At 37.3% G+C, this 14502-nt stretch overlaps 1 protein-coding gene across 2 annotated transcripts in view; it reads right to left on the reverse strand.

Annotated features, from left to right (window-relative positions):
* Positions 1-14502, reverse strand: part of NCKAP1 (NCK associated protein 1) — a 113275-nt gene that overhangs the window by 82258 nt on the left and 16515 nt on the right. The window lies entirely within an intron of this gene.

A 14502-nucleotide genomic window follows, 5' to 3' on the forward strand; every position in this document is an offset into this window, starting at 1 on the left:
AAGTATCTAGAAAATTGGTTGAAATTTATTATTTATTCTAAATCCTAAAGTATTTCATTCTTCCAAAGAAAAAGCAATGGCAAATTACCATAAGGAATCAGTGCCTACAGAGCTAAACCACTGAATACTAAGGAACGTAGGTATAGTTTTTATTCACTCATTTCAGTTATTACCTTCTATTGTTATTGAAACTGCTTATTCATACATTATTTTTCTTAATCTAAGTTTTGCTAGTATTTTGTTCCTCTTAAAAAACAACCAAATTCAGAAGTTTGGTTTCAAGGAATGCTTTGTTCAAATTCTTAGTATGATATTCTAGGCCAGGCTGTTTAAAGTAAGAGTGTACTGAGATGCTATTTGGGTAAATCTCTGCCTAAACTGTCCCAGCTACCACCCTAGTCATCAACTCTCATGTGGACTCCTACGGTAGCATCCTAACTGGTCTCTGTACTTCTGCTCGTGCCTCTTCAATCTTCTCCACATAGCAGCAGCACAGTGAAGGTTTTTTGTTTTTGTTTCTTTTTTTTTGAGACGGAGTTTGGCTCTTGTTGCCCAGGCTGGAGTGCAATGGCACAATCTCGGCTCACCGCAACCTCTGCTTACCAGGTTCGAGCAATTCTCCTGCCTCAGCCTCTCGAGTAGCTGGGATTACAGGCATGCGCCAGCACACCCAGTTAATTTTGTATTTTTAGTAGAGACGGGGTTTCTCCATGTTGGTCAGGCTGGCCTCGAACTCCCAACTGCAGGTGATCCGCCCGCCTCGGCCTCCCAAAGTGCTGGGATTACAGGCGTGAGCCACCACGCCCAGCCACAGTGAACATTTTAAAGCACCACACTACCCTAAAAAAACTGATTCCACTGATGTTATGCAAGATGTTAACAGCATGTGAAGAATATAAGAGAATTCTCTATACTATTTTTGCAAATTTTGTATAAGTCTAACATTATTTCAATACAAAAATCATTTTTTAATTCCAACAGTTTCACCTCACAATTAGAATAAAATACAAAATCTTTACCAGTGCCTCAGAATAATGTCTAAATCAAAGCCCTTGTCTATCTCTAAGACCTCATCTTCTTTCATGCTCCTCCACCCTCACTCAGTATAGTTATCATATTGGTCTTCCTGCTGTGTTTGCATTCACTAAGTATGCTCCCACCGCAGAGCCTTTGCATTTGTTCTTTCTCATGTCTGGGGTGCTCTTCAACATTTCTTAGCATAGCTTACTCCCTCACCTCACTTCTCTTCAGTGAGGGAGAATAGATACTACCAATTTTAAAATTTCATTGCTAGTCATAAATGAATTTGACAGTAGGTATAAATTCATGTCTCAAATGAGTTTCTAAATTGATTTAATCCCTTGAATAAAATCCCCAAAGTTGGGTAAAATACTTCACATTATGTCCTTCCAGCAAAGGAAAGCATAAAAGAAATGAGTGGCAACCATAGAGACTGACATATGCATATCAAATATAAGCAAATCTCTTAAGATTACCTAAAAATTCTAATTAACACAAAGAATAGTCATGTTTTAAAAGAACCTTAGAATCCTACTTAAAATCTTTTGTAGTGTATTTCTCTTTTCATATACAAACTGATTTTACTGGCAGTAAATATTTCAAAAATGCATTTTTCTGAGGAAACGGTAGTAAACACATTTTAGGAAAATGTATCCAGGCCAGGTGCGGAGGATCACGCCTGTAATCCCAGCACTTCGGGAGGCCGAGATGGGCGGATCACCTGAGGTCAGGAGTTCAAGACCAGCCTGGACAACATGGCGAAACTCCATCTCTACTAAAAATACAAAAATTAGCCGGGCATGGCAGGTTAGCCACCTGTGGTCCCAGCTACTCTGGAGGCTGAGGTAAGAGAATCACTTGAACCTGGGAGATGGAAGCTGCAGTGAGCCAAGATTGTGCCACTGTACTCCAGCCTGGGCAACAAGGGGAGGGGAAGGGAGGAGGAAAGGTGGGGGGGGAGAGGGGAAGGAGGGAAGGGAAGGAAGGAAGGAAGGAAGCAAGCAAGCAAGCAAGGTTGGTTATCCTAACAGTAGCCTAGTAAAATATGCATTACTGAATTACTGAGTGTTTAAGATGTATACTAAATTGAATCCTGTTAATACTTTTTCAAGGTATATTACTTTTTTGTGGTAAAATACACATAACATAAAATTTGCCATTTTAACCTTTTCAAAGTGTGCAGTTCAGTGACTTTAAGCACATTTGCACTGCTGTGCAACCATCAGCACCATCCATCTCCAGATGGTTTTCATCTTCTCAATCAAAATACATTTTAATCCTCATTTTCCAGATATAGAAACAGACCAGAAAAGGGTAAGATGCCAATCCGGGTCTGTGAGATTCCAAAACTTGAAACACTTCTTCAATACACTTCAACATTCAAGTTGCTATACAATGACATTAAAGTAGTGTAGGGACAAGCTAAAAAAACATTTGTATTTAATTATACTATAATCAATTACACAGACTTAAACTTCTAAAAAATCTAATTCAACCCTTTCACTTTGTAATTCAGGTTATGTTTCTCTAAGTTCACATTGCTAGTCTTCTGTTTAAATTAATTCTGCAATGTACAAAGAGTTTTCTATTAAAGAACTGAAAGGCAAACAAAAAAACTTAAAATTTGTGTCCATACCTCCTTGCAATAGAACTCTACTGCCTCTCCCATTAAGCACTGTTGTCTACTTTCCCCACCCTTCCCATCTTGGCTGGCCTTGTGACTTGCTTTGACCAATAGAAAGCACCACAAACAACAATGAGTCACTTCTAAGTCTAGGGCAAGGTCTTATAACTTCTGATTTTGCTCTTTTGGAACACTGCCCTGACGTGCTGTATGTGAGGAAGCCTGAGATATCGTATCACATAAAGGGCACTTCAGCATCCCTGCTGTTTCAGCTGGGCCCATCCCCTAGAATGCACCAGTGGAATGCACTGCGGTAACCTAAAACCAGTGAGACCAGCAGAGGAATTGCCCAGTCAACCCACAGAATCATAAGAAACAAGCTGCTGTCGTTTTAAGCCACGAAATTTAGAGGTGACCTGTTATGCAGCAATAGGTAACTGACACAACTAATATCAAGTTCAGCAATATAGATTAAAATATTTTCTATTTCACCACCTGAGCACATTAATGTGCCTCAGCTAAAACTTTTGGAAATTTAAGATTCTGACTATAGATGGTCAAACTAAAGCAAACTTGAAATTAATTTTATCATCAGTACTACAAAAATCACTAACTATATACCGTGGTATAGTGGGGTTGGTCAAGTGTAACATTTTTGTATAAAAGGTATCACATTGCATTAATGATAATACAATTTACCTCATTTGATGGCACTATTTTCCATTACAAATAGAAATATAAATAGGTTAGTTCCTTTACATTCAATTTTAATAATTTTTAAAAATCTTTCTAATATGTGATTAACTTACTTTCAAAACCAGTAGACCAGGCATAAATCAAGCTTTTCTTACTGATTAGATGTCCTCATTGTAATTGATAATTATACAGATTTATTTATGTCAAGATGGCCTCAGATGCTACTGACTTGTACAAGATAATCTGACATTAAATGGTCCTTGCCTGCTATACTTAAGAGTTTTTATTTCTCTATCAATTATCATTTGCTCCTGATGAGAGTTCCTTTTAATGTACAGTGTGTTAGAAAATATACTTGTTACAATTTTGCCTAACCGGACTCAACAAGTTTGGTCATAGGAGAACCAAAATGTTTTTCTCTGAATAAACTTCATTTATTCTAGAATACATTTCTAGTTGTTCAAAATCATTTGTTTTTTTACAGCTTTATTAAGGTACAGTTTACTTACCATGAAATTTACCCATCATAAGTGAAAAATAATTTTAGTAAATTAGAGTTGTGAAACTATTCACTCTATCCAGCTTTAGAACATTTTCATCATCCCAAACCCTTGTGCCCATTTACAGTTAATCCTGCTGTTACTCCCAAGCCCTAGGCAACTACTGATTTGCTCTCTGTATCAATAAGCTTGCCTTTTCTAGACATTTCCTATAAAAGAGAATCAGACAATATGCAGCTTTTTACATCTGGCTTCACTTATTCATGTTATAGTGTTTATCGTAGTTTGTTCCTTTTAATTGGTGAGTAGTATTCTGTTAAATGTACACACTACATTTTGTTTATTCATTCATCAGTTAATAGGCATTTGAATTGTTTCCAATTCGGGGCTATCATGAATAACAAATTCTGCTATGAACATGTCTTTGGGTAGACATATTTTCATTTCTCTTCGGGTAAGTCCCAGAAGTGGAATTGCTTTCTTCCTAACTCTGAGATGTGATTCAGAGAGGCGAGTGACATGAAAAGTACAGATAAGTGAAGAGTTACCGTAATAACATATTATTCATTTAGACAACAAATATCTTAACCTATTATATTACCAGGCATTGTGGGAGAAGCTGAGAAAAACTATGAATAAAGTATTGACCCTGCCCTAAACAAGCTCATTGTCTAGTGAGGGATGTGTATATAGGTGTGCAGGGAACTCCCAATTGTTTTTTGTTTTTGGTTTGGTTGGCTTTTTTGTTCTTTTTAAGGTAAATATCCAGTTTTTGAAGCTGATTAACTTCTAGGTGCAAGGTTTAAAGATGGTGAAAAACTACTATGATCAATTCCCATATTCCCTTCAAGACAAAGGTTTTCACCAACTGGCAATAACATGAAAAGGGTAACAACAAAAACAAAATCTACACATTAGTGTGATAAAGACCACAATAAGAAAGGTCAGCGCTCCTAAGAGTGGTGAAAATGCTGAGCAAAACAGGGAAGTTAAAGGAGAGGCTGCACTGAGTAGGTACCCATGAATGATTTTTGGTACATGAATACATACTGACAGAGGGCATGACAGCTGATGTTAAGTTTTCTCAAGCCTGTAAACAGGAATAAAGTTGATGTTTAAATTATCCTGGCTTCTGTCTGGCCTTTTTGGACATCTGTTGTTCTTGGGAGATTTGGAGACAAAGTGAGGTGGCATCACTGGGAGAATAATTCCCACTTAAAATCTCTAATACTCTGCCTCCACAAATTCTTTCAACACAGAGGGACCTCCTATCCATTCAGTCTACCATCTTTTTACTGTCACTCATCCTCTTATGCCGCTTTTTTTTTTTTTTTTTTTTTTTAGACAGAGTTTCACTCTGTCCCAGAGTGTAGTGGCATGATCTTGGCTTACTGCAGCCTCTGCCTCCCAGGTTCAAGTGATTCTCGTGCCTCAGCCTCCCCAAGTAGCTGGGAAAACATGCGCACGCCACCACACCTGGCTATTCTTTTTTTTTTTTTTTGTATTCTTTAGTAGAGACAGGGTTTCACCATGTTGGTCAGGCTGGTCTCGAACTCCTGACCTCAAGTGATCCACTCACCTCAGTCTCCCAAAGTGCTATTACAGGCATGAGCCACTGTGCCCAGGCCCCCTACTTTCTTATCCATCTTAACTTTAAATGGCCCATCATTATAATTACTGCCTTGCCCTTCCCTCCCTCTTTTGTAAATGTCTGATAAAACCTACAGTAGCAGAAAAGCATATACTTTGCTGACTCTGATTTCAACCTGATTTCATGATCATTGACCATAACTGAGTAGCAATACTACTCAAATTTTTCTGTCAATTCATTTTCCTACTGTCCTAGATGATTATTCCATTCCTTTCTCTCTCTCTCAAATCCCTCAATAATCTTCTTCAACTTGTCAGCTTAAACCTAACCTGAGATCTAGATTCATATAAACAATTGGCTATTTAATATCTCCACTCAGATTTCCAGTAAGCCTCTCAAACTTAACATGTCTAATATTGAGCTACTGGGTACTTCCCCCACTGCATTCACTGTACTACTCCCACTGCACTACCCCAAACCTATTTCTCCTGTTCTCTCACCCCATTATATCTTGACATGTGTTCAAGCCAAAAACCTTGAAGTCTTATTTCTCACTGTCCATACACCCAACACCCAATTCATCAGCAAATACTATAGGTTCTGTCTTCAAAAATATATCCAGAATCTGAACATTTCTCACCTCAACCACCCTAGTCCAAGCCACCATCAGCTCTCATCTCAATGATGGCAAATTTCCTAACTATTCTCCCTATTTTCACCTTTGCTCTCCTGCAGACTATTCTCTACCGAGTAGCCATAGCGATCACAGTCATATCACTTCATTCCCCTACTACTCCCCTCCTATGGCATCTCAACACACTCAGGGTATTTAGCTAAGGTCCTCACTATGGTCCAGAAAGCCCTATATGATCTGCCTATTCATTACAACCACTGGCACTTCATGTCCTACCACCGTCCCCTTCAATCATCTACGCTGCTCATAATGCCCTCCTTGCTCCTGAACATGCCAGGCATGCACCCACCTGAGCCTTTGGAACTGCGGTTCCTTCAGCACACAATGCTCCTTCCCTAGCTAAACTCACTCCCTCATATCTTCAAATCTCTGCCCTAATGCTTTCTTCTCAGTGAGGCCTTTCCTGGTCACCCTAAGTAAATTATATCTGCCAGGCATTAGTCTTATGCGTTTACCCTGCTTTGTTCTTCCTAGAACTCTTTACCTGGTATTACATTCTTATTTGTTCATTATTTATTTCTGTTCAACATAATATAAGCTCTATAAGAACAGAGACTTCTGTTTGTTCACTGCTGGAATCTTCTCTTCCAGAACAGAACTTGGCTCATAGAAGGCGCTCAATAAAGGACTTAAATAAATAAATGAATAATCAGTGGAGAATGTGATGGAAACACACATATGCAGAACTTAAACTAATTTGGAAAGGTCAGGGAAAGCTTCTCTGAATGATGACATCTAAGCACAGACCTGAAAGACAAGTTAGCCTAGTGAAAGAACATGGGAAAGAGAGACTATTCCAGATAGTAAAAAAAAAGTCCAGAGGCAAAAGAAACATGGCCATTTGTTCAATGAAAGTATAAACATACTTTCCCCAAATACAACACTCCTTTAAAAAAATAAAGCAAGCAAATATATTTTCCTTAGGTTCTACATTCTATCCTACACTAGACAATGGGAACTAACATAGTATACTAGCCTGCATACTCTTGGCCAGGGACCATTAATGTACCTATTTAAAATATTCTTGGCCAAGATGAGTACTACGAAGAATAAAAGAAAGTAAGTACTCTGCAACATGTGTTACTTATTCCACTGTAGCTTTTACTGTGTTATTTTCAATCTTGGCAATTAACTTTAGATCTGACAAAAGGTAGTACTGAACCTGACATGAAGAAACAATGAGAAGATAACATGCTAAAGGTACTTAAAAGGTACAAGGTTAAAAGTGGCTAAATGCCCCAAAGAAATGACCAAGGAAACCAAAGTTAAAGGTCAATAGGTGATTAGGTAGTGAAAATGTCCTCTGCTACTATGAAGGGCATCAAAATCACCACTGCAGCAAAATGGACTAACAACTGTTTGAAAGCTGAAAAACTAACACTTAGAGGCAAGATATAACTTCAGGAAATTTGAAGAGTATGGAAAAATGACTACGGATGCCAGAAATGTACATACTTGAAGGCTATGCTATGGAACCCCAGTGTAATGCTCATTGGCAGCCTCATTTCCAGGAAAGCAGAAAGTCTCTTTGAGTTGAAGAGGTTATGAATATAGTTTAGTATGACAAAAATATATAAAACATAAGATGCACAAAATAATATTTTGAAACCACAGGTAATTATATAAAAAGGATAAGAAAGGACATGTTTTAAAATAGATGTGTTTTGGGATCATAAGGACCACCCTTGAGAATATGAAAAAAAGCTTAATAATTCATTCACACACAAATTCTATATGTAACTTTAGGGGATTCTCAAACTCATGAAAATTCAGTGGAAAAGCGCAGGTAAAATCATTACACTGAAGACAAAAATATAACCCATAATGAAAGCTACACAGCAGGCTTTTACAAATTATCTAGATTGATGTTAGAAAGAAGGTTAGAGGAGAGTAGGCTCCAGGAAAAAAAAAAAAATTATAAAAAGGTGACATGATTATCAGGCCAAATAAATTTAAAGAAAGTAAAAAGGCTTATAACTATAATTTCAGAAAGTCGTGGTATAACTATGAAACTAAAATAATTTTAAGTAAATGACAGAATTTAGAAGAGAGATTCCTTTTCTCTTTAAGGCTAAATATATTATTCATCTTACAGCCGAAAGTGTGACAATGGAATGAAGAAATGCAAACCAAGCACTCAGGCCTTTACTAATATTTAATTTTTTTCAACCAACATATAATAAATATAGTATCAGAACACTGTATAATTACAGAACCAAAAAAAAAGCATTAACAATTTTGACAACATGAAAACAAAAGGATAAATGGATAAATAACCAAGGGTGAGGATATTAAAAAAAAAACTATATTAAAGTTAAAAAAGGAAGTAATCAATGATCCAAAAATACTAACAAAAAACACTGGGAAAAAGGCTTGAGAGGGGAAGTAAGGGGAAGTAAACTGAGCAAGCTAAATCCTCATTTTTGTTGCATAGGAGAGAGACTGTCTAAAGTTGGTAACTGAAGTTATAAGGGAATAAGCATATTTGTTATAGTTCTAGCAGTAACCTGTAGAACTTCTAAAAATAGAAGGCCCCTCTGAGGAATATGACTAGGGTGGGAAAAAGTAAACTAGGAGATATTCACTTTTCATCCTAAATTCTTCTGGACTATTCATTATCATGTATTCATGTTCTTTGGGCAAAAATAAAAAACAAAAAATTTAAATCACTTTAGGTAGGTCACCAGTGCTGACGCAATTCCCTGCCACTATTTGACCTATTTCAATTACTTTCCAAATATATCAAAGCAAGGCTTACTTGCATCTCCTGAGGAGTTCTTTTATTTATTGTTTGTTCAAGATAGAATTAAAGACTTTTACATGTCTAAGAGTCATTAACAACTCAATACTGATGATACCTTTTTAAAAGAACATTGACATTTCAGTTAATTCTCATTGTATCAAAATTCCTTAAATCCTGGCAATGTTTAATTGGTCAGGACCAAATATTCCTTTGAGTTTCCATTAGGGCATATATATTTATTCATGATGAAGTATGCTGTTACAACTCCCAGTTACATTATTTTACAGTAAGGTGATTCCTTCTAAACCAAACTCTTATTTGTTGGCCTACTACATGCCAGTCAACAGGGATTCAAAGATGAGTGCGTGGTCCAGGAAGATGCAGATGTGGGGTACCACAGAGAAAGTGATTGTTTTTTGTTTTGTTCTGCTTCCCCTGGTTTTTTGTTTTGTTCTGCTTCCCCTGGTGGAGGTTGGAGGGAGGGACGAAGGGAGGGCGAAAGTAGGAGAGACTGGATGGCATAAAAATCAATGTTTGGATTAACATGGCATTTGTCCCAGCAGGAAATGTAGACCTGAAGGGGATAAATTCAAATGACACTATAGCGGGGAACCCGGACAAGTCGTAAATGACCAGTTTGATATTTTTTACAAGTCAAAAGGGATTCTGAAGGTTCTAGTTTAAATAACCAAGTGGATGGTGGCAGCTCAAGGGGGGAAACACAAAAGAGAAAAAAAAGGTAGGATAATCACATGTTCCATATTGGATAAAAAGTTTTCTGTTTAGCTTGTGGAGCTGTCCAAAGGGGTAGCTAGAATTCAGTTCTAGAGCAGCAGTCCCCAACCTTTTTAGCACCAGGGACCAGTTTCATGGAAGACAATTTTTCCATGTACTGGGGCGGAGGGGTGGAGGGTGGTTTGGGGTGACTAAAGCACATTACATTTATTGAGCACTTTATTTCTATTATTACATTATAATATGTAATGAAATAATTACACAACTCATCATAATGTAGAAGCAGTGGAAGCCCTGAGCTTGCTTTCCTGCAACTTCATGATCCCATCTAGGGGTGATGGGAGACAGTGACAGATCATCAGGCATTAGATTCTCCTAAGGAGCTCGCAACCTAGATACCTCATGTGCACAGTTCACAATAGGGTTCACACTCCTATGAGAATCTAATGCCACTGCTAATATGACAGGAGAAAGAGCTCAGGCAGTAATGTGAGTGATGGGGAGTGGCTGTAAATACAGATGAAGCTTAGTATACTACCACTCACCTCCTGCTGGGCAGCCGGGTTCCTAACAGGCCACAGACTGGTACCTGTCAGTGGCCTGGGGGTTGGGGACCCTGATCTAGAGCACAGAATATAGGAGATCATATATGTACTTAGTTGAAGCTACAGCAGTAAGTGTTTTCATACATATACACTACGGGGGGAGAAGTCATTTAGGAATACCCACATTTAAAGGGTACCCAGAAGAAAAGCCAGCAAAGTAGACCAAAAAGTCAATGAGGTAAATGTTAACAGCTTCCATTCTTCAAGAGCAATTTGTCACACATTGTACTAAGTGCTTTAGGAAACAATGAACTACTCCTTGAGATTGGTATTATCACCATTTTAGAAATAAGAATAATGATACCTGGCCGGGTGCGGTGGCTCATGCCTGTAATCCAGCACTTTGGGAGGCTGAGGCGGACGGATTGCCTGAGGTCAGGAGTTTGAGACCAGCCTGGCCAGCATGGTGAAACCTGTCTCTACTAAAAATAGAAAATTAGCCGGGCGTGGTTGCAGGCACCTGTAATCCCAGCTACTCGGGAAGCTGAGGCAGGAGAATCGCTTGAATCCGGGAGGCAGAGGTTGCAGTGAGCCAAGATCATGCCATTGCACTCCAGCCTGGGCAACAGAGCGAGACTCCGTCTCAAAAAAACAAAACAAAAAAGAACAATGATACCTTAAGATGTTAAATAATTTGCCCAAAATCATCCAGCTAATAAGTGGAAAGACCAGAACTCAAATTCTGGTTTACTGAATCCAGAGTCCATCCTCTTAACCAGTATGTTACTATCTTAATAGGAGTTATGACAAAACAAGGAATGCCCTCTTAAAGACAAGTTAAGGAGTTAAATATGCCTACCGTTTCCTTCTAAGTCCGTACCAAACCACAGTGCATGCATGTGTCAAGGGCCTCCCTACACCTATCACCAATTCCACCACCCCACCCCTAAAACACATTTATGTTTTTAGGAGCTGAGACTCTTGCTCTATTTCTGGGTTACTTTCAATAATACCGTTAATACGATATATTTGAATAGTTCTACTAAAAAGTATGATCTTTTTTTAGCTAAAATTAACTCCATAACTTTTAAAAAGTGTGGATAAGTTCAGGTCCTGACATAAATCTAAGGCAATGTTTGAATACAAGTGAAAACTGGTTATGTTAGAGTGTATCAAATAGTTCCATTCATTAATGGGACATTTATTTAGTGCCTCTTATGTATCAGGCGCTAGGGATAAAACATTTTTAAAAGGCTCTATTGCTACGCCTCTGAACCAACTTTACTGCTGATTGTTACACTTAGAGTTGCTTTGTCTTTCCTAGAGTAACTTTATAAGCTACTTAAATAAAAAATGTTTTACATAACATCTTATAATTCTATGTTCCTTGGGAGAGGGGATAAATAATATCTATAACATAAAAGATTCCTCTAACTTAGGAAAACATAATTTTCAAATTATTTCAACAACAGCCTGTGTCCTAGTCTAGAATCCCTATATCACTCTTGTGGCACTCTACTCGCCAGCAACGTCCCTATTCTTAAAGACTTCAAGATCTAACTCAACATACATAGGATAGTAATTTTTATCATTTCCTCATTAATTTGGAAATCAAATCCAAAATTTTACATTAAAATGTGCAATAGGCTAATTCCATAACAACACTATTGTGCCAGATAATATTTTTACTGTTGTAAAAAACACAAACTACCTTTTAGGTGTAATGCAATATAGGAAAGAGAAAAAAAATTTTTTTAAATATTGGAAAAAAATTAGAAAAGTTTTTATACCTGAACATTTGCTTACATTGCCTTTTAGGTTTCCTGAGCCAAATAATCTTTATGTGTTAATAAAATAAGAAAGGAGTTTCTACTATCTTCTTCATCCAGAAAAATAACAGATTCCCCTCCATGTACCCTTAAGAAACCTACGAGAAACAAATTTCATTTGAGAGTTACACTTTCAAAATAATGAAAGCATTTATATTATAGATAAATTAGATAATCTTTCAGCTCAAAAATACTTTGCTTAATCTGAAATTAAATGAGCAACTCTATTAATACACATAACCTGGCATACATTAGATAACAAGTGGCTGCTATAATTATAAAACTGGTATGGCTTTTATTCATTTTGAATTTCATTTAATCAGCTTGCTTTGAAGCATATGAGGCATTTAGTTTAACATCATGACCCAAGGAAAAAACTTCATCCCTTGGTCCTAGATTTTCCCTAAATCCAGAATTGGAAATATAAAACTTGTTACAACTGGTCACAAACAAGAAAGTAAAAATGACTCAACAGAGTCCAACATCATCACTGTAGAAGTCATGTTATGTACCAATCCTGCTACCTGTCAGCAGTGCCTTCCTTTGTTGCATATCAAATAATTATGTGCTCAAGGATTCTAAAGGGATTAAAAAGTATGGAGGTGAGGGCAGTTACTAAAAAAAAAAAAACAAAAACAAACAACAAACAAAACAAAATAAAAAATGAACAATTTTTTAGCTGCAAGATAAGAGCAGAATTTTGCAAGAATCCATTTTAGAAACTTCAAAAAAAAAAATATTTTGAGGCTGGGCGTGGTGGCTCAAGCCTGTAATCCCAGCACTTTGGGAGGCCAATCTGGGAGGATCACTTGAGCCCACAAGTTTGAGACCAGCCTGGGCAACACAGCAAGACCCCATGTCTACAAAATATACAAAAAGTTAGCCAGGTGTGGTGGTTGTGCCCCTGTAGTTCCAACTTCTTGGGAGGCTGAGGCAGAAGGATTGCTTGAGACCAGGAGGTGGAGGTTGTAGTGGACTGAGATTGCTCCACTGCACTCCAGTCTGGGCAACAAAGCAGGACCATGTCTCAAAAAAAAAAAAAAAAAAAAAAATTGCATTTTCACCAGAAATCTGTTTTTATGAGTACCTTTTCTGAAATTGGGGGACATGTGTTACTTGTAAGACGTGAATCAGAGTAGAAATAGTAATAACCTAGGTCCCTAAGAAAAAGTAAGCATGTTCTGTTTCACATATTTACATAATAATCCAAAGCACAAGAATAAGAAAAAAAGAAAGAAAAGACTCTGATATCAATACCACTTCTACAGTGCACTTAGTAGCCAGAAATCTGCAGCCTCCTATCAATCCCAGACGCTACTATCTTTTCCAGTCTTTAAGCTCCATCAACTAATTCAATAAGTTAAAAAATAATAATAAAACTGAAACCTCACATGTCCTGATCCAAGCTAGCTAGGAACTTCTCACCAAAATTTTAGCAGACCCAGATCAAAACTGAGATCACAAGACTTTATATATGCCCAATACATAGTACTTCAGCAGGTAAAAAAAACAACAGAGTAGCATTACAAAGAATAGTTGTAAAGGTAATATGAAAAAACTCAGGCTTTGCAAACAAAAAAAAGTAAATACTACAAGTAAGTCATAACATTCAACAACATTGTACAATCAATTTTATAGGTTAAGCACAGAATTACCACACCACCCAGCAATTCTTTCACAGGTTTATAAAGCCAAGAGAAATGAAAACATATCCATATAAAAACTTTCACATAAATGTTTATAGCAACATTATTCATAATAGGCAAAAAAGTAGAAACAATCCAAACATCCATCAACTCATGAATGAATAAAATATATATCCACACAATGGAGTATTATTTGGCAATAAAAAGAAATGAAGATTGGGCACAGCAGCTCACAGCTGTAATCTCAGCGCTTTGGGAGGTCAAAGTGGGAAGACTGCTTGAGCCCAGGAGTTTGAGACCTACCTGGGCAACATAGCCAGACCACATCTGGATAAAAAATTTTAAAAAATTTTTAAAAATAGCTGAGCATGGTGGTGCGCACCTGTGGCCCTAGCTACTCAGGAGGCTAAGGTGAGAACATCATTTTGGTCTAGGAGTTCGGTGTTACAGTGAGCTATGATGGCACCACTGCATTCTACCCTGGGTGACAGAGTGAAACCCTGTCTCTTAAAACAAAAACAAAATACTGATACATGCTACAAGTTGGATAAACCTTGAAAATATTACATTAAATGACAGAAACCAGTCACAGAAGACCACATATTATATTATTCCTGATGAAATCTTCAGAATAGGCACAGAGACAGAAAAAGTACATCAGTGGTTGCCTTAGGGCAGGGGTGTTGGCAGGAAATCAGGGGTAACTGCTAATGGGCATGAAGTTTCTTTGGGTGGTGATGAAAATGTTCTAAAATTAACTGTGGTACTGGATGCACAACTCTGAATGTACTAAAAAACACTGAAACTGTACACTTTGAATGGGTGAATTATATGGTATGTGAATTATATCTCAATAAAACTATTATTAAAAATATCGAT

The sequence above is a fragment of the Pongo pygmaeus genome, chromosome 11 (genome assembly GCF_028885625.2).
Source record: "Pongo pygmaeus isolate AG05252 chromosome 11, NHGRI_mPonPyg2-v2.0_pri, whole genome shotgun sequence".
In the NCBI taxonomy this organism is placed as follows: Eukaryota; Metazoa; Chordata; class Mammalia; order Primates; family Hominidae; genus Pongo; species Pongo pygmaeus.